Raw genomic sequence first — 24,813 nt, 5'->3', positions numbered from 1 at the left:
AGGTCTGCCATCTTGAATCGTACTCCAATTTCTTGTCTGTCATCCCTCCCTTCCATCTGGATGGACCAGAAAGTCCAAGCAGTGGAAGGTCCAATTGAACACCTCCCTCCCTTCATGGCGGAGATAGAGGTCTAAAGCTATGGAACATTGCGTCCATTTTCAGACTTATTCGCTGTGATCCAGATAGGAAATATTGTCAGATAAGGGAATCAAGACAAAGAGAAGTGGGCAATCATAATAGCACGAGTAGGATCCTTATTGCTTTCATACTGAATAAGCTTTGAATCAATTACTATTAGTGATTTCAGGAATATTGGTGATTCTGGACGATCCAAGCCTGGGATTCCAGATTAATCACTAATACTTTTAGCATCTAATAATTAGGAAAATGGGAGACTAGGTGGCACAGTAGATAAAGCACCAGTCAGAAAGACCCAAGTTCAAACCCAGCCTCAGACACTTACTGTGTGACCCTGGGCAAGTCACTTAACCTTGTTTGCCTCAGTTTCCTCATCTGTAAGATCAATGGGAAAAGAAAATGGCAAACTACTTGGGAGTCTTTGCCAAGAAAACCCCAAATGAGGTCACAAAGAGTTGGACATGACTGAAAATAACTGAACAATTGTTTGTGATATCAGATATATCGTCACTTCTGGATGATCTAAAACTGGGACGATTGATCAGTGATACATGTAAAACCCTGTGGAATTGTGCATCGGCTCTGGGTGGGGGGAGGAGGGAGGGAAAGAACATGAATCATGTAACCATGGGAAAATATTTTAAATTAATTAATTAAATAAAAATTTTCAATTAAAAAAATAAAATAAAATGAGGACAACCTAGAACAGTAAAAATTTGTAACTGGCCGTGGAATTCCAGATTAATCACTAATTCTTTTGGCATCTCTAAGGGGGAGAAAGTACGAAACGGTAGAAAGAGTTCAAATCCTATCTCTGACGATACCAAATCGTTTCCATTTCCTTGGACTTCAGTTTTCTGATCTGAAAATAATAGTAATAATAATAAGGACCAGGGAGGTATTCTGGAAGACCTCTACAGTCTCTTCCAGATTTATAGGTATAGAAATTTCTCTAACTTCTCGTTTTTCTTCATTCATTCCATCCAAACCAGCCTAGATGACATGTACAAAGTGAAGCATCTTCTACTTACCCTGGATAGATTTTGCATACAAGAACAAGGTTATGACTGTGTCTAGCCAGTGTCCAGATGCCTCATTTGCATTAATTCAATGAAATATATCCAATATCTATTATGCTTCTGCGCTAGGAGGCAAAGGCAAAATTGAGGCAGCCCTTGCCTTCAAGGAGCTGACATTCCCCTGGGGGAAAACACTGTACAAAAACCTGGAGCAGCATATTCTCTGTGACTGTCTTTGGGGATCATTAGCATCCTTCTGGGCTCAGCTCTCTGCTTCCTCCTACAGGAGACCTTCCTGGATTTCACCCTGTCTGCCCTCCCCAGTTGGTGATTTCCACCTGCCCACAAAATGACTTGGTCCTTTTCCTGTATAGATTTTGCCATTTATGTATCATGGGGTCCCCCCGCACCCCCAGGGGAACACTAGCACCTTGAAGGCAAGGGCTGCTTCATTTTTGCCTTCGCTTCCTCGGTCCTAGCGTGTAGCCTGACACACAGCAGGAGCATAATAGACACTTGATGCTTTTAATTGAATTAATGCAAATGAGGCATTTGGACACTGAAGACTGTCTTTGACACAGTCATCCCCTTGCTCCCATCAGCAGATTTGGGAGTCCCGCCTGCCAAGTCCAATTGGCTGCTTAATAAAGATGGAAAAACATTCATGTCATTTCTCCTGGACCAGGAATAAATCCAGGCCTGGGTTAGGCCTGTTTGCATCTGATTCAGTGTTTACTCCCGGAGTGAGGTCAGTTCCCAGAACAGCTGGGCTTTTCCTGCAGCCCTCAAAGGTGCTAGCTGACCCAAGCTTCCCAGCTGGAGTCTGACCTTCCTCCTCAGCCTTCCCGGCGGGCGCACTCCAGGCATCCCCTCACTACAGCTGGGCACCCTGTCCCCACCTCCCCACTTTCCACAGCAGCAGATTCAAAGACAGAACAGGATGCTGCAAGGCCACCTCGATGACATTCTAGCACTATTTGGGTCCTCTCCCTCCATGCCCCCAGCACAAAACTGAGCTCCCCAAGCTGCCTCGAGCAGCGGCCACCCTCTTCTGAACTCTCCACTCTGCTGGGAAACAGGGTGGTTACTTTTTTTTCTTTCCTTCATTTATTACAGGACAACTCATACCACTTGTGTGGTACAAGAGTGACTCAGAAATGCCTTGGAAGTGACCTTGAAAGGTAATGATGTCTCACTGTTCTTATTTGAAGGGGAAAAAAACTATAGCTAATCTCAAGCCTTGTTTTTGTAGAGAGAAAAAATGTCCTGGGACGTTTCTTCAGCTGCCAGCTCCATAGGAAGGGGTTCTCCAGAAACCAAAGGGCTCTCCTGGCAATCAGAGGCTGGGACGGTCCTTAGAACTTCAGAGAAACTTGGGAAGATTTGTCTGAATTGATGCAAAGCAGAACCAGGAGAACAATTTACCCCAGAGGTAAAGGGAAACAGAACTCGGAGACATCGGGAATCAGAGGCTGGGAACATCCTTAGAATTTCAGAGAAACTTGGGAAGATTTGTCTGAATTGATGCAAAGCAGAACCAGGAGAACAATTTACCCCAGAGGTAAAGGGAAACAGAACTCGGAGACATCGGGAATCAGAGGCTGGGAACATCCTTAGAATTTCAGAGAAACTTGGGAAGATTTGTCTGAATTGATGCAAAGCAGAACCAGGAGAACAATTTACCCCAGAGGTAAAGGGAAACAGAACTCGGAGACATCGGGAATCAGAGGCTGGGAGCATCCTTAGAATTTCAGAGAAACTTGGGAAGATTTGTCTGAATTGATGCAAAGCAGAACCAGGAGAACAATTTACCCCAGAGGTAAAGGGAAACAGAACTCGGAGACATCGGGAATCAGAGGCTGGGAGCATCCTTAGAATTTCAGAGAAACTTGGGAAGATTTGTCTGAATTGATGCAAAGCAGAACCAGGATAATAATTTGCCCCAGAGGTAAAGGGAAACAGAACTGGGAGACATCAGGAATCAGAGGCTGGGAGCATCCTTAGAATTTCAGAGAAACTTGGGAAGATTTGTCTGAATTGATGCAAAGCAGAACCAGGAGAATAATTTACCCCAGAGGGAAAGGGAAAGAGCACTGGGAGACATCAGAACTCTGATCTTTGCAGGGACTTGAGAAGGCTGGTAGTGAAGCATCTCCTACCTCTGAGCAGAGAGGGAATGGATGATAGGTGTGGGGTGAAGCATATGCTGTTGGACATGACCAGAGCATGATTTTTTTTGATGGTTGTCTCCTCTCTGGGTTAAGTTCCCAACTCTCACAGAGCAGAGCTCTCCTTAGGCAGCTGGGTAGCTCAGCTTCTTAGGGTACTAGACCTGGAATTGGGAAGACCTGAGTTCAAATTTGGTCTCAGACATCCACTAACTGTGTGACCCTGGGCAAGTCACTTCACCCCTAGTTATGTCCATTTCTTCAAATGTAAAATGAGGATAATAATAGCATCTGTTGGGGCAATGAGGTGACTCAAAGGATAGAGAGCCATTCCTAGAGATGGGAGGTCCTGGGTTCAAATATGACCTCAGACACTTCCCAGTGGTATGACCCTGGACAAGTCACTTAACCCCCCATTGCCTAGCCCTTACTATTCTTCTGCCTTGGAACCAATACACAGTTTTGATTCTAAGACAGAAGGTCAGGGTTGTAAAAAAAATTTTTTTAAACCTAACTAAAAATAAAAGAATCTTTTCAAAGATTAAATTTTCTAAAGTCCACTTGGTATCTCTAGCATGGCCAAGGTCGAAACAAGCTTCTATCATAGCCTTGGCACCAGCTTCCTAACCTCAGCTTGATTTTTTTTAAAATTAGAAACCAAACCAAATAACTAAGAAATAGGTAAGCTTTGCTGGGCTTGGAAACAGACAACTTCAGCGGCTACAGGTTTATTGAAAAGGGGCCTGGAAAATGACATCGGAAAAATTCCCAGAGTAGGAGGAAGGTTCCGGGCAATGGTAAGTTCAACTTTTAAAAAACAAAAGTTTCCAGGCTTCAGGATGGACAGACTCCTGGCATCGGTGCCATAACCCCAGACTTCTACCAGAAAACAGTAAGACGGTGTCCCTTGGGTGAAGATGGGGTAAATCCATGAGTGCACCATCCCTTGCATTGTGTGCCTATTTAGCATTTAGGCCTCCTTGCTCCTGAGGAACACTTACTATTAAATATAAAAACAGCAATGAATCTCATCTCAGAAAGGCAATTGAAGCCTGGTATGGCAGCCCTGGCCCATAATGCCTTTCACTGGGGGGGGGGGAGCTCCAGAGTTCACACCCCCATAGGGCTTCCAATTTGGTATCCACACTAAGACTGGGACCAATTTAGTGATTCTAGGGGAGCACGAGTCCACCAGGCTGGCTGCCTGAGGAGGTCTGAACCAGCTCTGGCCAAGGCTTCAGGGATGATTGGGTCCTGAAGCCAGATGGGGAGACCTAGTCTGAAAAAAAAAAGAAGATGTAGAATGTCTCCAACAGACTCCCCTCCTCCCCCCATCCCAGAACTCTTTTCATAAGGAAGTTTTAAAATAAATCTTCTAGACCTCAAACCCAAATGTTCTTTACTATTTTCTACCCACTCTGAAGAGAATTCCCTTCTCTGCAGTATTCTCCCAGGCTTTGTCTTCTTTCAATTTATCCCATCCTTTTTTTAAACACAAATCATATTTTCTCCCTTTGTGCTACTCAGAGGTGTGAGGATGTGAGCTAAATTAATTTCGATCGCTTTCCAAATAAAGTTGGATTGTTTTTCAATATCTCCTCTTACCTAGTAATAGAGAAAGTTCCCTCCCCTCATCTATATTACCAAATGTGCTTTGAAGTCAGAGAGAGAGAAGGCAAACAGATGAAGCCACCTGGAATCTTATGGATTTAAACTGGAATTTCTCTGTTCTTCCTTTGTTTCTCTCTCCCTCCCTTCTCTTTTCTCCCTTTCTCTTCTTGCTTCCTTCTCTCTCCTTTCCCTATCTGTCTCTCTATTCTCTCATCCTCTCCCTCCCTCCCACCTTCTCCTTTTCTCTCTCATTTTCTCTCCTCTCTCTCCATTCTCTCTCTGTCTCTGTCTCCATTCTTCCTCTCCCTCCTCTCTCCCATTCTCCTCTATCCATTCTCTCTCTCTCTCTCCATTCTCTCTCCATTCTCTCTCTGTCTCTGTCTCTCTCTCCTCTCTCCATTCTCTCTCTGTCTCTCTGTCTCTCTCTCTATTCTCTCTCTCCTCTCTCCATTCTCTCTCTCTGTCTCTCTCCCATTCTCCTCTCTACATTCTCTCTCTCTCTGTCTCTCTGTCTCTCTCTCTGTCTGTCTGTCTGTCTGTCTCTCTCTCTCTCTCTCTTCTTGCTCTCCCTCCTCTCTCTCTCTCTGCCTCTCTCTCCCATTCTCCTCTCTCCATCCTCTTTCATTTCTACTCCCCCTGTCTCTCCTCTCTCCATTTCCTCTCCATTCTCTCTCTTTCTATTCTCTGTCTCTCCCTCTCTCTCCCTCCTTCCCTCTCTCTCTGTCTCTGTTTCTCCCTCTCTCTCCCTTCCTCCCTCCCTCTCTCTCTCTCTGTCTGTCTCTGTCTCTCTCTCCTCTCTCCATTTTCCTCTCCACTCTCTCTCTCTTTCTATTCTCTGTCTCTCCCTCTCTCTCCCTCCTTCCCTCTCTCTCTGTCTCTGTTTCTCCCTCTCTCTCCCTTCCTCCCTCCCTCTCTCTCTCTGTCTGTCTCTGTCTCTCTCTCCTCTCTCCATTTTCCTCTCCACTCTCTCTCTCTTTCTATTCTCTGTCTCTCCCTCTCTCTCCCTCCTTCCCTCTCTCTGTCTCTCTCTCTCTCTCTCTCTCTCTCTCTCTCTCTCCCTTCCTCCCTCCCCCCTCTCTCTCCATTCTCTTTCTGTCTGTCTCTGTCTCTCCCTCTCCCTCCTCTCTCTCTGTCTCTGTCTCTATCTCTCTTTCTCTCTGTCTCTCTCTCTCCTCTCTGTCTCTGTCTCTCTCTCCCATTCTCCTCTCTCCATCCTCTCTCATTTCTACTCCCCCCTTTCTTTCCTCTCCATTTTCCTCTCCGTTGTCTCTCTGTCTCTCTCATAATACCTGAGGTCCCACACCTAACTGAGTTCCTACCATGTAGTCAGCACTTAATAAATGTTTGTTGCCTTAACTTGAAGTACAGACAAATGTTTGGGCTGGGACAGTCTACCCAAGCAACCCTTAAATGGCTGTGTATCAGATACTGTGCTTGTTTTCCTGGTTAGTGTGCTGCCTCCTTGCCTTTGCCAGTGCTGTGCTCCATGCCTGGAATGCTCCCTCCCTCAGCCCAGCTTCCCTTTAAGACTTAACTTCTTCCCACCTTCTATAGGAGGCCCATTCCACTCTCTGCCACGCCACCCCCTGTTTGATAGTGCTCCCTTTCCTAGCCCCAGAATAACTCAAAATGGGTTTGAACATGGTCTATTGTGAATCTAGTTTTCTGTCTACACCACCACTCTCTGCCCAGCCCCAGACTATGAATGGCTTGTATTGAATAAATCCCAGGCTTATCAGTTTAGAGCTAGAAGGAACCTCGGAGCCCTCCCATCTTCCAGATGAGAAAACTGAGGCCGGGAAAAGTTAAGTCACTTGCCCAAAGTCAGTGGGGGAGTGTCAGAGGCAGGATGTGTCTCCTAGGAGAGATTTCAGGAATGCCTCTCCCAGAGGACTTCCCACCTCCCAGATCTTTAGTCCTGCACGTTCTGAAGGTTTATTGCCTCTAGGAAAAGAGCAGGAGGGAAGAAAAGCCTTCTTTGATTGAAGAATGCAGGTGCTTGCTACTCTCGCGGAGCCAAATGACTCCTACCTACTTCCAAGCCCCTTACTCCAGAGGAAACCATCTGAAATGCTGTCTGCCGGCTGAGCCAGCCCTTCAATGGAACTGTTGAGCTGCTGGGATTTCTCAGCGGGCGGCAGGCAGCAGAGGCAGGCAGGTGTCCATTACTGGGGATTTCCGGAGAGAACTCTGGAAAGCTGATGCCCAAGCCATGGGAAAAGGGAAAGCCTCCAGCCAACAGCCTGGCTGGAAACTTTGTGTAAGAGACACCTGGAGGAAGGCGAGCAGCCTTCCATCCCAGCCTGCCCGGCCTCACTGGATTAACCCTTGCCATGCTGGAGGCTAGAGTAGTGGCTGCCTCTCTCTATCAGATTTCTCCAGGAAGGGATGGAGGGCGGGTGTGAGTGGGGATAAGGCTTGAAAAATAGCTCAAAGCCCAGTGAATGACCTCCAAACAGATCGTCAGAAATATGGATCACAGAGCTAGAGCCAGAGGGGAACTCAGAAGCCATCTAGCCCAGCCCCCTCCTTTTACAGATGGGGAAACTGAGGCTCATAGAAATGAAGTGACTTAGAAAGCTAGAATTAGCCCTGAGAGGCCATCTAGCCCAGACCCTTCCTTTTACAGATGAGGAAACTGAGGCTCATAGAAATGAAGTGACTTAGAAAGCTAGAATTAGCCCTGAGAGGCCATCTAGCCCAGACCCTTCCTTTTACAGATGAGGAAACTGAGGCTCATAGAAATGAAGTGACTTAGAAAGCTAGAATTAGCCCTGAGAGGCCATCTAGCCCAGACCCTTCCATTTACAGATGAGGAAACTGAGGCTCATAGAAATGAAGTGACTTAGAAAGCTAGAATTAGCCCTGAGAGGCCATCTAGCCCAGACCCTTCCTTTTACAGATGAGGAAACGGAGGCTCATAGAAATGAAGTGACTTAGAAAGCTAGAATTAGCCCTGAGAGGCCATCTAGCCCAGACCCTTCCATTTACAGATGAGGAAACTGAGGCTCATAGAAATGAAGTGACTTAGAAAGCTAGAATTAGCCCTGAGAGGCCATCTAGCCCAGACCCTTCCATTTACAGATGAGGAAACTGAGGCTCATAGAAATGAAGTGACTTAGAAAGTTAGAATTAGCCATGAGAGGCCATCTAGCCCAGACCCTTCCATTTACAGATGAGGAAACTGAGGCTCATAGAAATGAAGTGACTTAGAAAGCTAGAATTAGCCCTGAGAGGCCATCTAGCCCAGACCCTTCCTTTTACAGATGAGGAAACTGAGGCTCATAGAAATGAAGTGACTTAGAAAGCTAGAATTAGCCCTGAGAGGTCATCTAGCCCAGACCCTTCCTTTTATAGATGAGGAAATCGAGACCTTGGGAGCTCTGATGATGGTCAGTAGGCATCATTCAAATGCAAGTTCCCTCTTTTCAGAGCCAGTATTCTTTCTACTATGCCATGAGCCCCCCTTTTCTTGGTCTTATTCAAAAAGTGTTTTTTTTAAGATTCTGAGTGACCTCAGTGTTTTCAAGGAAAATATTCCAGATCAAAAGACACTTCTGCAACTTTATCATACGCCGTGTATGAATGCTTAATTATGTCCCTTAAGGGTCCATAACCACCTGTCACTACCAGTTTCACAAATGAGAACTGAGCTGGGTTAAACAACTCACACACGGGCAGATTTATTCTCTCTTCCATCCTCCAGCCCTACCACCCAATTAAATCTTTCTGACCCAAAGTTTCCCCTTTTTTTCATTTCTAGGGGGGAAAGAAAGCTAATGCTTAACTACATTTCTTTTAAAAAATTGAACGCAAAGGCATTGGGTCTTTATTTTGGATGAGAAAAGGCGAGTTTCTTGCTTAAAGAGTCTCAGAATGCAAAACCCAAGACGCATTATTTCTTACTCTGTTTGGGGGGACTTTCCTGTGGTAAACACATTTTGTTTTCAAAACAACTCTGGAAGAAGTCTAGAAGAAATACCCTGGGCTCTAGAAAAGGGCCTGAAAAGAAGGCGGGACAGTTGGCTTAAAGGCAGTGTAAGCATGTTTATAGACTCATTTCTTTTCCCACTTATTCCATTTAAAACATTCACACCTGGCCCTTGAAAAGTTCGCCCCTCATTTCTTTTTTTTTTAAACCCTTCCCTTCCATCTTAGAATCAGTACTGTGTATTGGTTCCAAGGCAGAAGAGTGGTAAGGGCTAGGCGATGGGGGTCAAGTGACTTGCCCAGAGTCACACAGCTGGGAAGTGTCTGAGGCCAGATTTGAACCCAAGACCTCCCGTCTCTAAGCCTAGCTCTCAATCCACTGAGCTACCCAGCTGCCCCCTTGCCCCTCATTTCTAAAAGGTACTTTCCATGCATCCCTGACTCACTTGCACACATGCTATTTTCAGCTGCTGTTTAGAGTGCTTCTTCCTATATTAAGAAGGTTGGGAAGAAAAAGCCGTTGAGCTCCCAGAGACACTGGGGAGTTGGAATCTTCTCCCAAGGATCCTTCTACTGGCCACAGATAAAAAGGAACAAGAGAATTCTGGGAAAAGCGAGTTTAGAAAACATGAACTGTGGCCTTTGTGGTTCATCGATCTATCAACAAAGCATTTAGTAAGAGTTTACTATAAGGCACCAAGATGTTGAAGCTAGGGGCGGCTAGGTTGGAGATGGGAAGGATGGGGTAGGGTCCTGGTTTCAAATTTGACTTTGGACACTTCCTAGCTGTGTGACCCTGAGCAAGTCACTTAACCCTAGTTGCCTAGCCCTTGTTGCTCTTCTGTCTTGAAGCCTACTCTCAATATCAATTCTAAAACAGAAGATAAGGGTTAAATATATATATATATATATATATATATATATATATATAGTGGCTAAAGAGACAATTCCAGGACCAGGAAGACTTGGTTGCCAGTTTTCCCACTGCCCCATGCTAGCTATGTGATCCTGAAGAAATCATTTAACCTCCAAATGCTCTGATAACTCTCTAAGACTATAAATTGCTGGGGGGAAAAAAGGGATGGCTTGCCTAAGAGGAAGAGTCAATGAAAGTACTCTATGCCAATGGCATCATGGGTCCATTCTCTGATGCTAGTCACTGTCTCTCTATTTACTGTGTCCCAGGAACCCTTAAATGCTGGAGATACAAAGAAAAGCAAAACAAAACAGAAAAGCAGCCCCACCCTCATGGAGGAAGAGACAACTTGCATATAAATACATAAATACTGAGTGGAAGTAGGGATGGTTAGGTGGTGCAGTGGTTAGAGCTCTAGGTCTGGAGTCAAGAAGACTTGAGTTCAAATCCAACATTAGATACTTATTAGCTGTGCAACCCTGGGCAAATTGCTTCACCTCTGTCTGCCTCAGTTTTCTCATCTGTAAAATGGGAATAATAATAGCACCTACCTCCCAGGACTGTTGTGAGTATTAGATGATTGTAAGGCACTTGGCACAGAGCAGATGTATGTCAAGGTCTATTCCTTTCCCCCTATAAAGTAACCTTAGAAGGGAAGCCACTGATGTGAAGGGATGGGGGATGGGAATGGCCTTCCAAAGGAGGTAGCATTTGAGCTGAAAATTGAAGGAAGGTGGGAGTAAGAAGGAAAACTATTTCAGGTGTGGCCACAGCTAAGACAAAGAGGCAGGAGCATAGTATGTGAAGAAGAGACAAGAGACCAACATGGCGGAACCATTAAGTATGTAGAGGGGAATAAGAAGACTAGGGAGGTAGGAAGATCCCAGGCTGGGAAGAGTTCTACATGCACAGCAAAGATTTCTTTCCCAATCTTTAAAGAGTCACAGAATGTTCCAATTGGAAGGGATCTTGGAAATCTTCTAGGCCCACCTTGAAAACATCCCTGTCAGATGGCCAGGCAGACCATTCCCCACTTCCCACCACCAATATGATTTCTATTTAAAGGACGAAGAAATCAGATGTTGAATACCTCTTCAGGTTCACCTAGCTTTGTCTAACACAACTCATGGAAACTTCTCAGCACAGATTCTCCATTTAATGGCACAGGATTCCTAATTCAGGGATGGCCAGTGTCTGTTACTGCCTATTGGAATTCAGGAGAGGGAAAAGAAAAGCCAAAAAAAGGAGAGACACCGAAAGACAGAGAGAGCAAGAGACAAATAGATAGACAGAGAGGGAGGGGGAGAGACAGAGACAGAGAGAGACAGAGAGGGAGTATAAGCTTCAGGGAAAGGTCTTGAAGAGTGAGCATGCCAAATGAGATGGAACAGACATTCACGGAGAAAAAAACTAGAGGGAGAAATGGTGGGCACAGAAAGAATCTTTATGCCTAGGCCTGTCCTCAACTCCATCTTGCCAACTCCACTAGTGATGGTCAAGCCATGAAAAGTGATTTGTATCATGGCAGCTAACTGACTCAGTGGATTGAGAGCCAGGCCCAGAGACAGGAGGTCCTAGGTTCAAATGTGGCCTCAGATACTTCTTAGCTGTTTGACCCTGGACAAGTCATTTAACCCCAAATGCCTAGCCCTTGTTGCTCTTCTGCCTTGAAACCAATACACAGTATCAATTCTAAGACAGAAGGTAAGGGTTAAAAAAAAAAAGAAAGAGAATGAAGAGGGGGCAGATAGGTGGCTCAGTGGATAAAGTACCAGGCCTAGAGATGGGAGGTCCTGGGTTCTGTCAGTCGCTGATAGTTGTGGGAAGTTGGCTGCTGGGCCTGAGTTGGTTGTTGGTAGTGTGGTTTTGTGATTAGTTGATGGTTGGCATTTAGTTGCTGGAATATAAAGGTGGGCCTGAACTTACTGAGAGAGCTTTTGGCTTTAGCCTTTAGAGGGCTTTTTGCCTTTTGGGTTTGGGGCTTTTGGTTTGGACTGGAAGGTTTGGAAGAGTTTTTTCCCTTCCTTGAACCTTTTGGAAGGTGGCTGGTCTTTGTTGACAGACCTAATTTGGGTTGGATTAAACATTGATTGGATTGGTTTTGATTAGGTGAATTGGGTTGGAACTTTGTGGTGTGGTTGTTGTTAGCAGTAGTTATGGGCAGTTTTAGGATAGCTAGTATAGTTAGGGAATTCCTTTCTCTACCTCTTTCCTGTATTTCCCTCCTTTACTATGTGTATGGGGTGCTCAGGGAGGGATAGTATCTCTGGTATGGAGGGCTTGTAGTGCCCTCCTAGGGCAGCTCTCCAGCCTCTGACCCCCACCTGACACCCAGCTCTCCCTTGTGGCTCCCAGTAGCTGCTAGCATGTGGCAGCGGCCACACCCCGGGCAACGGCTTCGACAGGCCGGCTAAACCTTGTGAGGGTAACCATCGGGTCATCGACCCCTGGTGAACCAGGGCTTTGCTCACCCAGCATATGAAGACTGCTTCGGTGGAACAGGCGGAAGAAACCAACAAGAAGGTTCAATGGCTGAGAGGGCAACTCAGCAAAGAACTGTGGAGTGCTTAGGGCATGTTGGAGCACAAAGGACAACACGGCCATCCAATGCAGCTGAGGAAGTCTCCAGACGTAACAATTTTTTGTGCTACTGGACTCAGGCTTCCAACACTGAGAGAGTGGGACTGTCTCTGTGCATCGGCTTTTCCACTTAAATCTCCTTCACACACAAGTATCTTTGTGCACACTCATCTATCCTGACCCCGTCCACCCTCTTCAAGACCTGCGGCGATGGGGGAGTGATAACGCAACAGGTGGAGGTGACCACTGGCAGTTGTAGTCATGATCCTGCACGTAGGTGGCCCACGGACCAGTGGTCGCTCAGCCCTGTAGGGCAGCAGGGACGTTCGGCAGAATCCTGGGCGACTGAGCAGCCCTCTCTAGGACAGCACTGCTCACCCTAATCAAGGGAGGGGAAAAAAAGGTGTCCCAAACATTGCCTGCCCTACAAACACCCGGTCAGCACACCGCAGCTGGCAGGTCATCCCTTTAAGCAGTTGAAATCAAAGAAAAAATACAAAGAAACTCCTACTAGGAGCATGGAACATCAGGACATTACTTGATAGAGAGAGTACCCCAAGACCTGAGAAAAGAACAGCTCTAATCGGTAAAGAACTGGCATGATATAACATCGACATTGCAGCCTTAAGTGAAACACGCTTACCAGAAGAGGGATCACTCAGCGAACCCACCACTGGATACACCTTCTTCTGGAAAGGTAGAGCCTCAAATGAAGACAGAATCCACGGTGTCGGCCTGGCCACCAAGACCAGTTTGCTCAAACAGCTGCCAGACTTGCCTGTGGGCATCAGCGAGAGGCTCATGAAGATCCATTTGCCTCTCAGCAAAGACCGGTATGCCACAATCATCAGCGCATATGCCCCAACACTGACCAGCACAGAGGAGACCATCGAGCAGTTCTACTCTGACCTGAGTGCCGTCCTGCACTCAGTGCCCACAAATGACAAGCTGATACTACTGGGAGACTTCAACGCCCGCGTTGGCCAGGACCATGAAAGGTGGAAAGGAGTGCTCGGCAAACACAGTGTGGGCAAAATGAACAACAACGGCCTACTGCTACTCAGCAAATGCTCAGAGTTCGACCTCACCATCACTAACACTGTGTTCAGAATGGCAAACAAATATAAAACAACATGGATGCACCCATGATCAAAACAGTGGCATCTCATTGACTACATCATTGTACGCCGGCGAGACATCCAGGATGTAAAGATCACCAGAGCCATGAGAGGAGCTGAATGCTGGACAGATCACCGATTAGTTAGAGCGACTCTTCAAATGCTCATTGTGCCTCGCCATCCAAATCACGTCCAGACAGTTCGCGCATTTTATAATGTGAGTCGTCTTAGAGATCCATCTTATTTGCAAAAATTCCAGTCCTGCCTGGACGACAAGCTGTCTGCCAAGGGACCACTCACCGGAAGCTCAACCAAGAAATGGAACCAGTTCAGAGATGCAGTGAAGGAAACATCAAAGACAGTCCTAGGCCCCAAACAATGCAACCACCAGGACTGGTTCAATGAGAACAACACTGCTATTGAAGACCTATTGAGCAAAAAGAGCAAAGCCTTTATGGAGTGGCAAAATAACCCAAACTCTGCTCCTAAAAAGGACAGATTCAAGTCTCTCCAAGCCACGGCGCAGCATGAGATCAGGAAGATGCAAGACTGATGGTGGGAAAAAAAAGGTAGAAGAAATCCAGCGTTTTGCTGATACAAAAAAACTACAAACAATTTTTCAGTGCCCTCAAGACTGTCTATGGGCCATTAAAACCTACCACCACTCCCTTGCTATCCTCTGATGGTGACACTCTCATAAAAGATTAAAAAAAAGGCATCAGCCACAGGTGGAAAGAACACTTCAGTCAGCTTCTCAACTGACCCTCTTCAGTCGACCAAAGCACCCTTGACCAGATTCCCCCAAAACCGCATCATTGAACAACTTGATGTCCCTCCTTTAATAGAGGAAGTCCAAAAAGCCATTAAACAAATGAGTGCAGGCAAGGCACCCGGTAAAGACGGGATCCCAACCGAGGTATACAAGGCCTTAAATGGAAAGGCGCTCCAGGCATTCCACATAGTGCTGACCAGCATATGGGAAGAGGAAGATATGCCCCCAGAACTCAGAGATGCCTCCATCATAGCCCTATACAAGAACAAAAGCTCACGAGCAGCATGGGACAACTACAGAGGCATCTCACTACTCTCCACTGCTGGAAAGATCCTCTCCCGTGTTATACTCAATAGACTCCTGTCATCTGTTTCAGAGCAGAACCTGCCTGAATCACAATGTGACTTCTGACCAGATCGCAGCACCATCGACATGGTCTTCACGGTGAGGCAAATGCAGGAAAAATGCCGTGAGCAGAACCTGAGTCTCTACATTGTCTTCATAGACCTGACAAAGGCGTTCAACACAGTGAACAGGGACGCATTGTGGGTGATCCTCAGCAAGCTCGGTTGCCCAGCAAAATTCGTCAAACTGATCCAGCTCTTTCATGCTGACATGAGAGGGGAAGTCCTATCTGGTGGAGAGACTTCCGATCTCTTCAACATCTCCAATGGCATGAAACAAGGCTGTGTCCTCGCTCCGGTACTATTCAACCTATTTTTCACCCAAGTATTACGACATGCTGTGATGGATCTAGACCTGGGCATCTACATCAAATACCGACTGGATGGCTCACTATTCGATCTTCACCGCCTGACTGCAAAAACAAAGACAACAGAGAGACTCATCCTGGAAGCTCTCTTTGCAGATGACTGTCCTCTCATGGCCCACCAAGAAAATCATCTCCACTGCCACAAAACTGTTTGGCCTGACTATCAGCCTCAGCAAAACAGAGGTGCTGTTCCAACCTGCACCAGGGAGGCCACGGCAAGCAGCTTTCTAACATCAACACTTTCAAGTACCTGGGCAGCACCATCGCCAACGACGGGTCCCTAGACCACAAGATTAATGCCAGGATCCAAAAGGCCAGCCAGGCATTCGGGCGGCTGCGCTCCAAAGTCCTCCAACACAGCGGTGTAAGCACTGCGACAAAGCTCAAAGTGTACAATGCAGTGGTCCTCAGCTCGCTCCTGTACGGTTGTGAGACATGGACACTGTACCGGAAGCACATGAAACAGCTGGAGCAATTCCACCAACGCTCCCTCCGGTCAATCATGAGGATCCAATGGCAGGACCGAATCACCAACCAGGAAGTCCTCGACAGAGCCAACTCCACCAGCATCGAAGTCCTGGTCCTCAAAACCCAGCTACGATGGTCTGGACACATCATCCGCATGGACCCACAGCAAATACCAAGACAGGTATTCTATGGTGAACTGTCAGCTGGACTCAGGAAACAAGGCCAGCCAAAGAAAAGATTCAAGGATCAGCTAAAGTCCAACTTGAAGTGGGCTGGCATTACACCAAAGCAACTAGAACTCACTGCCTCTGACAGAAGCAGCTGTTGAACCCACATTAACCATGCCGCCACCTCCTTTGAAGATGAGCAATGTCGACGTCTTGCCGCTGCGCGTGAACGCCGACACCAGGCCACAACCGCACCTCCTGTAACAAATGGCGTCCCATGCCCCATGTGCCACAAACTGTGCGCCTCAGCCTTTGGACTCCAAAGCCACATGAGGGTATACCGTAGATGAAACTGCACAAAGACAATAGTCATTCTCAGTCACCGAGAGACTACCACTACTATTCTTTTACTATCTCTATTTTAATTAAACTAAATTGTAAACAATTTTAAAGCTGCTAGAAGTTTTTGTTTCTCTGGTTTAAAGGGATAATATTAATTTATAACTCTACTATATTCTCATTAAAACTTAAATTATTAAAAGCTACTCTCTTATTTGTCAAATCCCCTATTTTAACCCTTATAGTTCAAATTTGACCTCAGACACTTCCTAGCTGTGTGACCCTAGACAAGTCACTTAACCCCCATTGCTAGCCCTTACCACTTTTCTGCTTTATCTGCTTTGGAACCAATACTTACTATCAATTCTAAGACAGAAGGGGGAGGGTTTAAAAAAAAAGGTGATTTGGATCACAAAGAGCCTACCTGATAAGCCACTAACAAGTCAAGAAGAAGTGGAGAACAGATGCGGAGCTCTTCCAAAGCAAAAGAGGAGAAGATGAGGAAAAGAGGTCAGAGAAAGAGCCAGCACCTCAGCTCCCAGCTCCTCTCAACTGACTGAACTTTGACCTTTCAGGACTTGTAGACTACTTCAGGTGATATTTGCTGACTTCAGTACTGTAATGTTTGCTAGCTCCAGGGGAGAATAGCTAAAGACTATGCACTTCAGCTGTGTTCTGAGCTCTCATTAGGGGCTGTTCAGGGCTTGGGGAAGTCCATGATTTATTTTAATAGATTTTGGTCCTTTGATTCCTCTTGTAATGAGTAAAGCTGTGTACAATCCAACCATGCTCATGTAGTGAACTCACTAATGGCTTATTCATGTTTGTGATTGGGGTACGTTGAAATTCAACAGGGAGGGGAGAGGGAAGGAGGTATCCAGTGGGTTAGGAGAGAACCAAGAGACTTATTGAACCATATGAACCACTCACCTATTTTATTCCCTCTCTCTCGCCTTCTCTCTCTATCTCTCTGTCTCTGTCTCTCTGACTCTTTGTCTGTGTCTGTGTCTTTCTCTCTTTCTGTCTGTGTCTCTTTCTCTCTTTCTGTCTCTGTCTCTGTCTCTGCCTCTGTCTCTATCGCTCTGACTCTTTGTCTCTGTCTCTTTCTCTCTTTCTGTCTCTGTCTGTCTCTGTCTCTTTCTCTCTTTCTGTCTCTGTCTTCTCTCCTTTGTATTTTCAGCCCTTAACCCAGTGCTTGGCACACAATATTAGATACTTAACAAATTAGCTGAATGACTGACCAAGGCTAGAGAAATCCACATGGCCGTCTAGGAAAGGGCAGAACTAAGAGCCATGGTTGGTTCTCTAAGAACCCAGGGGAGCTTTTCCGCCTGAGCACGCTGTGATATTGGGTGGAACATAGAGCTATCCGTATTGCCAGCCCATGATCCCTCACCCACAAACTGGATCAGGTAAGGGGGCAGCCACGCCCCCCCATGGTGAGCCAGGGAAGTACAGGGGAAGTCTGGGAGGGAGAAAAGGTATAAGAAGAAAGAGAAAAGATGGACTAAATGTAAATTAGAGTCCCCATGTCTAATTTTGTCCATGTCCGAAACTTTCCTGGCTCGCTCCTCTATTTCCTGAATGGGAAACTGCAAAGATAAAGGGGAGGCGAAGGGATATTCTGGAACATACATATGTAATTGCTAAGTTCCTTGTGAAAAAGCTGGCGGCCCACCCAACTGAGCCCGACTCCCTTCCTCATTCACCCAGCTTACTCCCAGGCCAGCACAGCTGCCCCTTCCTCCACCAGAGAGCTGGTCCCTGGCCTCAGAGGCGGCCCTGTGGCTGGCACTGGGAGCAGGTAGGAAATATGCTCGGAGGAGCCCATCCAGGACACAGAAAGCAGCAGTTGTTCTGGGAGCCTGTAGAGGTTTCCGAGATCCAGGGACAGGAGACAGAAAGAAACAGAGAGATTCCTGGGATTTTTCACATGTAAGTGGATATTTCCTTTGAGAGCTGCTAGACTAAATAATACTCCTTGTGTCTAAATGGACAGTCTCTACTGCTGACCTGGCAATGTTCGCCAAGTTCTGGGTGAGCCCCAAAAGCCCCTGCAGCTGCCTGGAAGGAGACAGAAGCTGAGGGACATTGTTTAATGAAGGGCCTGGGCTTACTGCTCCTCCTGCCCTGCACCTAGCAACTTTTCAAATGCAGAAGAAAAAATACACGCATGCACACGCATGCACACGCACACACATGCATGCACACACGTCCAATTGTCTATACTAGGCTGGCCTTGTACTGTGCTAGATACTCAGGATTCAGAGACGAAGATGAAATCATCCCAAGAAGGACTCTCTCTTTCTCCCTCCCCACCCTCTCTCATTTATGTGTGTGTATATGTACACACACACATACATACATACACACATATTCATATATACACATATATGCACATAGACATGTATTTGTAGTTCTGTGTACATAAATGTACACACATGTACGTGTTTATATACATTCATGTGTCCGTGAATATATGTATACCTACATGGTATATACATGTGTGTATGGTTGTGTGTTTTGTGTGCACGTGTCCGTGCAAGTATTAATCATACTTGTATATATATTTACACATAAATTCTCTATATTGCAGGCTATATATACATATGCTATGCATGTAGTATGCATATATCACACATCATAGCATATACATACATATATCTCATATATAGTTGGCTATTTATATTTCTTATTGTTTTTCAGTTGTGTCTGACACTTTGTGGCCTCGTTTGGGATTTTCTTGGCAAAGATACCAGAGTGGTTTGCCATTTCCTTCTCCAGCTCATTTGACAGATGAGGAAACTGAGGCAAACAAGGTTAAATGACTTGCCCAGGATCACACATTTTGTATGTTTCTGAGGTCAGATTTGAACTCATACAGATGAGTCTTCCTGATATTATCACCAACTTTCAGAATAAAATGGGCTTCACAGATAAGTGTAATCAGTCATTGACTCCTCTGGATTTCTGCATAGAAACAGCACAGATTTGGAAAGTAGAACAACATGGAAAGTGCCCTGGATTTGAATTTGAGGCTTCTTTCCTTCCTGCCTCTGTGGCCAGACACTCACTTTATTCACCTAGATCTGGTTCTCACGTGTGAAATGAAGAGAGGGTCCAGCAGATCTCTTGAGGTCTCTTGCTGCAATTGATTTTTTTTTTTATTAAAAACCCTCACCTTCCATCTTGGATTCAATATTGTATATTGCTCCAAGGCAGAAGAGTGGTCAGGGCTGGGCAATGGGGGTTAAGTGACTTGCCCAGGGTCACCCAGCTGGGAAGTGTCTGAGGCCAGATTGGAACCCAGGACCTCCCATCTCTAGGCCTGGCTCTCAATCCACTGAGCCACCCAGCTGCCCCCTGCAACTCTGATCCTATAATAATCCAATAAATAACAAATTCCAAAAGGAAGATTCATTTTGGTGCTTATTCAGTACCACTGACCCAGAAACCATTCTTTCCAATGATCATGAGGAAACAGGCAAAGAGAGAAAACACTGACTTATGGTTCATGGGGGGCAGTGAAGATCAGGAAAAGAACCCAAACATCCACATTCCAGTCTGGTGCTGTGCTCTTCCCTAGTATTTATTATGTGTCATCAGGTTTTTTTAGTAGGTCTTTAAATACTTTTAAAAATGTGAGACTATGGGCTCTCCAAGGCAGCATATTACCACCAATAACTGTGCTAGCTTTGGAAGCCTTGGATTCCTGAAGGCCAAATGGGTGGAATTTAGCAAATTGCAACAGAAGCTTACTCTAATAAAATTATTTTAGTTATATGTAGAAAGAGTTAATGTACTTTACTTCCTTCCTGCCTGTCCTTCTTTCCTTTTCTTTCCTTCTTTCCTTCCTTCCTTCTTTCCTCTCTTTCTCTTTTCCTTTCTTCCTTTCTTCCTTCCTTCCTTCCTTCCTTCCTTCCTTTCTTTCTTTCTTTCTTTCTTCCTTCCTTCCTTCCTTCCTTCCTTCCTTCCTTCCTTCCTTCCTTCCTTCCTTCCTTCCTTCCTTCCTTCTTTCTTTCTTTCTTTCTTTCTTTCTTCTTCTTTCTTTCTTTCTTTCTTTCTTTCTTTCTTTCTTTCTTTCTCCTTCTTCCTTCCTTCCTTCCTTCCTTCCTTCCTTCCTTTCTTTCTTTCTTTCTTTCTTTCTTTCTTTCTTTCTTTCTTTCTTTCTTTCTTTCTTTCTTTCTTTCTTTCTTTCTTTCTTTCTTTCTTTCTTCCTTCCTTCCTTCCTTCCTTCCTTCCTTCCTTCCTTCCTTTCTTTCTTTCTTTCTTTCTTTCTTTCTTCCTTCCTTCCTTCCTTCCTTCCTTCCTTTCTTTCTTCCTTCTTTCTTTTCTTTCTTTTCTTTCTTTCTTCTTTCTTTTCTTTCTTCTTTCTTTCTTTCTTTCTTTCTTTCTTTCTTTCTTCCTTCCTTCCTTCTTCCTTCCTTCTTCTTTCTTTCTTTCTTTCTTTCTTCTTCTTTCTTTCTTTCTTCTTCTTTCTTTCTTTCCTTCTTTCTTTCTTTCTTTCTTTCTTTCTTTCTTTCTTTCTTTCTTTCTTCCTTCTTTCTTCCTTTCTTTCTTCTTCCTTCCTTTCTTTCTTTCTCTTTCTTTCTTTCTTCTTTCTTCTTCCTTTCTTTCTTTCTTTCTTTCTTTCTTCCTTCCTTTCTTTCCTTTCTTTCTTTCTTTCTTTCCTTCTTTCTTTCTTTCTTTCTTTCTTTCTTTCTTTCTTTCTTTCTTTCTTTCTTTCTTTCTTTCTTTCTTTCTTTCTTTCTTTCTTTCTTTCTTTCTTCCTTTCTTTCTTCCTTCTTTCTTCCTTTCTTTCTATGGGGGTTGAATGACTTGCCCACAGTCACACAGCTAGAATGTGTCTGAGTCCAGATTTGAACCCAGGACCTCCCATCTCTAGACCTGACTATCTACTGAGCCACTTAACTGACTGTTAATGTGTTTCTCAAAATTTATTGCCAGGAAATAGTTTTGTATCTGAGAATACTTACTTCTATCTATGGTCACATTTGCACTATCATTCCTTCGCACAGGGACAGATTGCCATCCATCAGACCTTTTCCCTTGGGATTTTTGAGGGTGTGTCTTTCAGAAGTCCCCCATAGAAGAACAACCTCAACATATTAGAAGCCTTTTTCTGGATCTTCTTATATTACTTGGGATGTCCATTATACATTCACTGTTATGTATGACCATCCCACCTGCTCTCTGTTCTGATATTAAAGCTAGTTGTGCATTGGTTCAAATCTAGCCTCAGACACCTATAAGCTGCATGACCCTACACAAGTCACTTCACCTTTGACTGCCTAGTTTCCTCAACTGTAAAATGGGGGGTAATGATAGCACCTACCTGGCAGCATTGCTGTTAGAATCAAATGAGATAATCATTAGAAAGTACTTAAAACAGTGCCTGGCTCATAGTAAGCACCATGTAAAGCATTAGCAATTTTTATCATTTTGTGCCTCCTGGCCTGCACACACCGTTGCTGGTCCTAAACTTTGACCCATTTTACATGTCCCAGTCAACCTTCTTTAGCTATTTGAGTCACTGGAAATTGTGATTCTTCTGAGATCATGAAACTGCATTATTTCTCGATGTGTAGCAGCAACAGGATATTCTAGTTTAAGCTTATTGAGGCATTGTTACCAAGTAGGATAACCAAAGTTTATGAGCTAGGGAGTGTCTGAGGCCAGATTTGAACCCAAAATCCACCTGAATCCAAGCCTGGCTGCCCCTTAGAGGACCTGTGGAACTGAAAAATGGAACCAATAGATTTCAAATGGAATAGATCTGCTAGTATTTCTAGAGGCTAATTCTCAACAGTGAGAGTCCAAATCCCCCTGGATTCGGTTATTGTTTGTCCTCTTTGAAAAGGACCAATTACATCATGGGGTGATGTCTTGACTGGAACATGAATTGGGTTAAGTGAGAGGGAGTCACACAAAGTGGTCATCACCCTCACTCTCCCTCTGGATTCAGTGTATAGATCACTCAAATACCCAATAGAGTGTGCAAAAACATAGCGAGGTATTTGAAACATTGAAGCCAGAAGACTAAGATACAGAGAAGAAATACCATCGTGATGGTGATACTCAGAGGCCCCTCTTTCTTATCTGTGTTCTGGATACCTTAAAAGGAACAAGACTCCAAATGATAGGAAAAGATAATGGATGATACAATAACCAAAAAATGAGGCAACCAAAAGTCCTCAGCAACTATCAATTCATCTGCCTATTTTCTCTTCTTTATAAAAATGTTAAGAAAATGACAAGCAATCTTTATTTTAATGGCGACCAGTGCAATTCTGCAATTTATAGTCCAACAAAGGAGGCCTAGTCAGACCAGATTTCAAATGAGCATCTCAAAATATCCATGGTGGTTAACCTATGGAACATCTGACAGAGGTGGCCCTCAGAGTCCTCTCTGTGGACACACCTGCCTTCACCCCAGTCAGAATTTATTACTAGAAGGCTAGAGGGACATGGGGCCCCGCTGCTCCCTTCCCCATTGCCACACGCACCTGATAACATTTCTCATATTACCTATCTCTCTGAAAGGTTCACCATCACTGAACTATACTATAAAGTAGTAACCATCAAAGCAATCTGGTACTGGCTGAAGAAGAAGAGTAGTGGATCAATGGAATAGGTTAGGAAATCAATATGAAGTAGTTAACGTGTGCTTGACAACCCAAAGATCCAAGCTATTGAGGAAGAACTCACTATTTGAAAAAAATTCCTGGGGAAATTGGAAAACAACATGGGGAAACAAGGTATAGCCCAACATCTCACACTATATGCCAAGATAAAAATCAAAATTTGTAGTATGACACTTAGTACATTATAGGTGTCTAATAAATGCAAGTAAATTTGGCTCAGGAAAGTGCCAAGTGTATTGAAAGGACTTAGTGAATTGTCTAGGGTTATCCCAGTTGGCATCTGTCAGAGGCAACCCAGGTTTTCCTGACTCTGAGGCCAGCTTTCTATCCACTATGTCATGTGGCTTTTAAATAATCTTAGGAATTAGAAGAGAAAGGGGGGAGTCAGGAGGATGAAGAAGGAGGAGGAGGAGGAGAATGAGGAGGAGAAGAAGAAGAAGAAGAAGAAGAAGAAGAAGAAGAAGAAGAAGAAGAAGAAGAAGAAGAAGAAGAAGAAAGAAGAAGAAGAAGAAGAAGAAGAAAGAAGAAGAAGAAGAAGAAGAAGAAGAAGAAGAAGAAGAAGAAGAAGAAGAAGAAGAAGAAGAAGAAGAAGAAGAAGAGGAAGAAGAAGAAGGAGGAAGAAGAAGAAGAAGAAGGAGAAGAAGAAGAAGAAGGAGAAGAAGAAGAAGGAGGAGGAGGAGGAGGAGGAGGAGGAGGAGGGAGGAGGAGGAGGAGGAGGAGGAGGAGGAGGAGGAGGAGGAGGAGGAGGAGAAGGAGAAGGAGAAGGAGAGGAGAAGAGAAGGAGAAGGAGAAGGAGAAGGAGAGGAGAAGGAGAAGGAGAAGGAGTAGGAGAAGGAGAAGGAGAAGGAGAAGGAGAAGGAGAAGGAGAAGGAGAAGGAGAAGGAGAAGGAGAAGGAGAAGGAGAAGGAGAAGGAGAAGGAGAAGAAAGAAAGAAGAAAGAAAGAAAGAAAGAAAGAAAGAAAGAAAGAAAGAAAGAAAGGAAAGAAAGAAAGAAAGAAAGAAAGAAGAACTTAAATGCCTACTCTACACCAGGCTCTTTACTAAGCAGTTTACAAATATTAAAATATGGAAGAACTGACATTTCTCTAACACTTTTCGATCTCAAAGTATTTTATATACATTATGATTTGAGGTGCTGATTTTTTTTCTCTCCCTTGGCCAAAGGTCAAATTCTTTCCCTTTGAGTGTGCTTGGAGGTTTTAAATGTCTGCAGAAAGCAGAGGCCCATGCCTTCAAAGGATTCACAGTAGAATGTCTAGAATACCCATTTTCCTATATTTGGAGGATAAAGGATTGTTTGTGCTCCTCAGGATCCCAGTCATTCCAAGCATGTTATCAAGTTACATCAAATGAGCAAGAGTCTTAGAGATTGAGATGGAAAAAGGTTACTCCTGGTGTGTGCATCCAATATGGAATGTGCCTCAGCATGTCAGAACATTGCTATGTGGATTCCCAATGCTTATCTTTTTCCATCTCAGACTTGTCTATACTATCATTGGTCTAATCCTTAAACTGATGGGGGGGGTGCAGAATCTTCTGTGTAAAGCTCTTTGTAAAGGATATTCTAATTGGAGCAGTTGGGTGGCCTCAATGGATAGCTAGCTAGCCCAAGAGGCAGGAGGTCCTGGCTTCAAATCTGGCCTCAGACACTTCCTAGCTGTATGACCCTAGGCAAGTCACTTAACCTCAATTGCCTAGTATAGATTCTAAGACAGAAGATAGGGGTTGTTTTTTTTTTTTTAAGGAATATGCTAATAATTATGTCTGATCAATTGATGGAAACATGTCTTCCACATTAGGAAGGGGGAAGGGAATCATGGGAAATGAAACCAATGTTTAAAAAAGCATCAATAAAACATTTTAAAGATGAGTAATGGGAGGTCTATACTAGTTATAAAGTTTAATTAATAATAGTAGCTAGCCTTTATATAATGATTTAAGATTTGCAAGCCACTCTACATATATTAGTTTGGTGATTCTCAAAATATACCTGTGAGGTAGTTGCTATTATTATCCCCATTTTACAGATAGTGAAACTGAGGCTGAGGATAATTAAGTCACTTGCCCCTTGGAAGGAGGAGTAGGGAATGAACATTCACAAAGTGTCTACTGTATGCCCATCACTATGCTAATTGATTTTCAATATGATCTCATTTAATCCTCACAAGGA

This window comes from Monodelphis domestica, chromosome 4 (assembly GCF_027887165.1).
Source record: "Monodelphis domestica isolate mMonDom1 chromosome 4, mMonDom1.pri, whole genome shotgun sequence".
NCBI lineage: Eukaryota > Metazoa > Chordata > Mammalia > Didelphimorphia > Didelphidae > Monodelphis > Monodelphis domestica.
Note: the sequence above shows the minus strand (reverse complement) of the source record.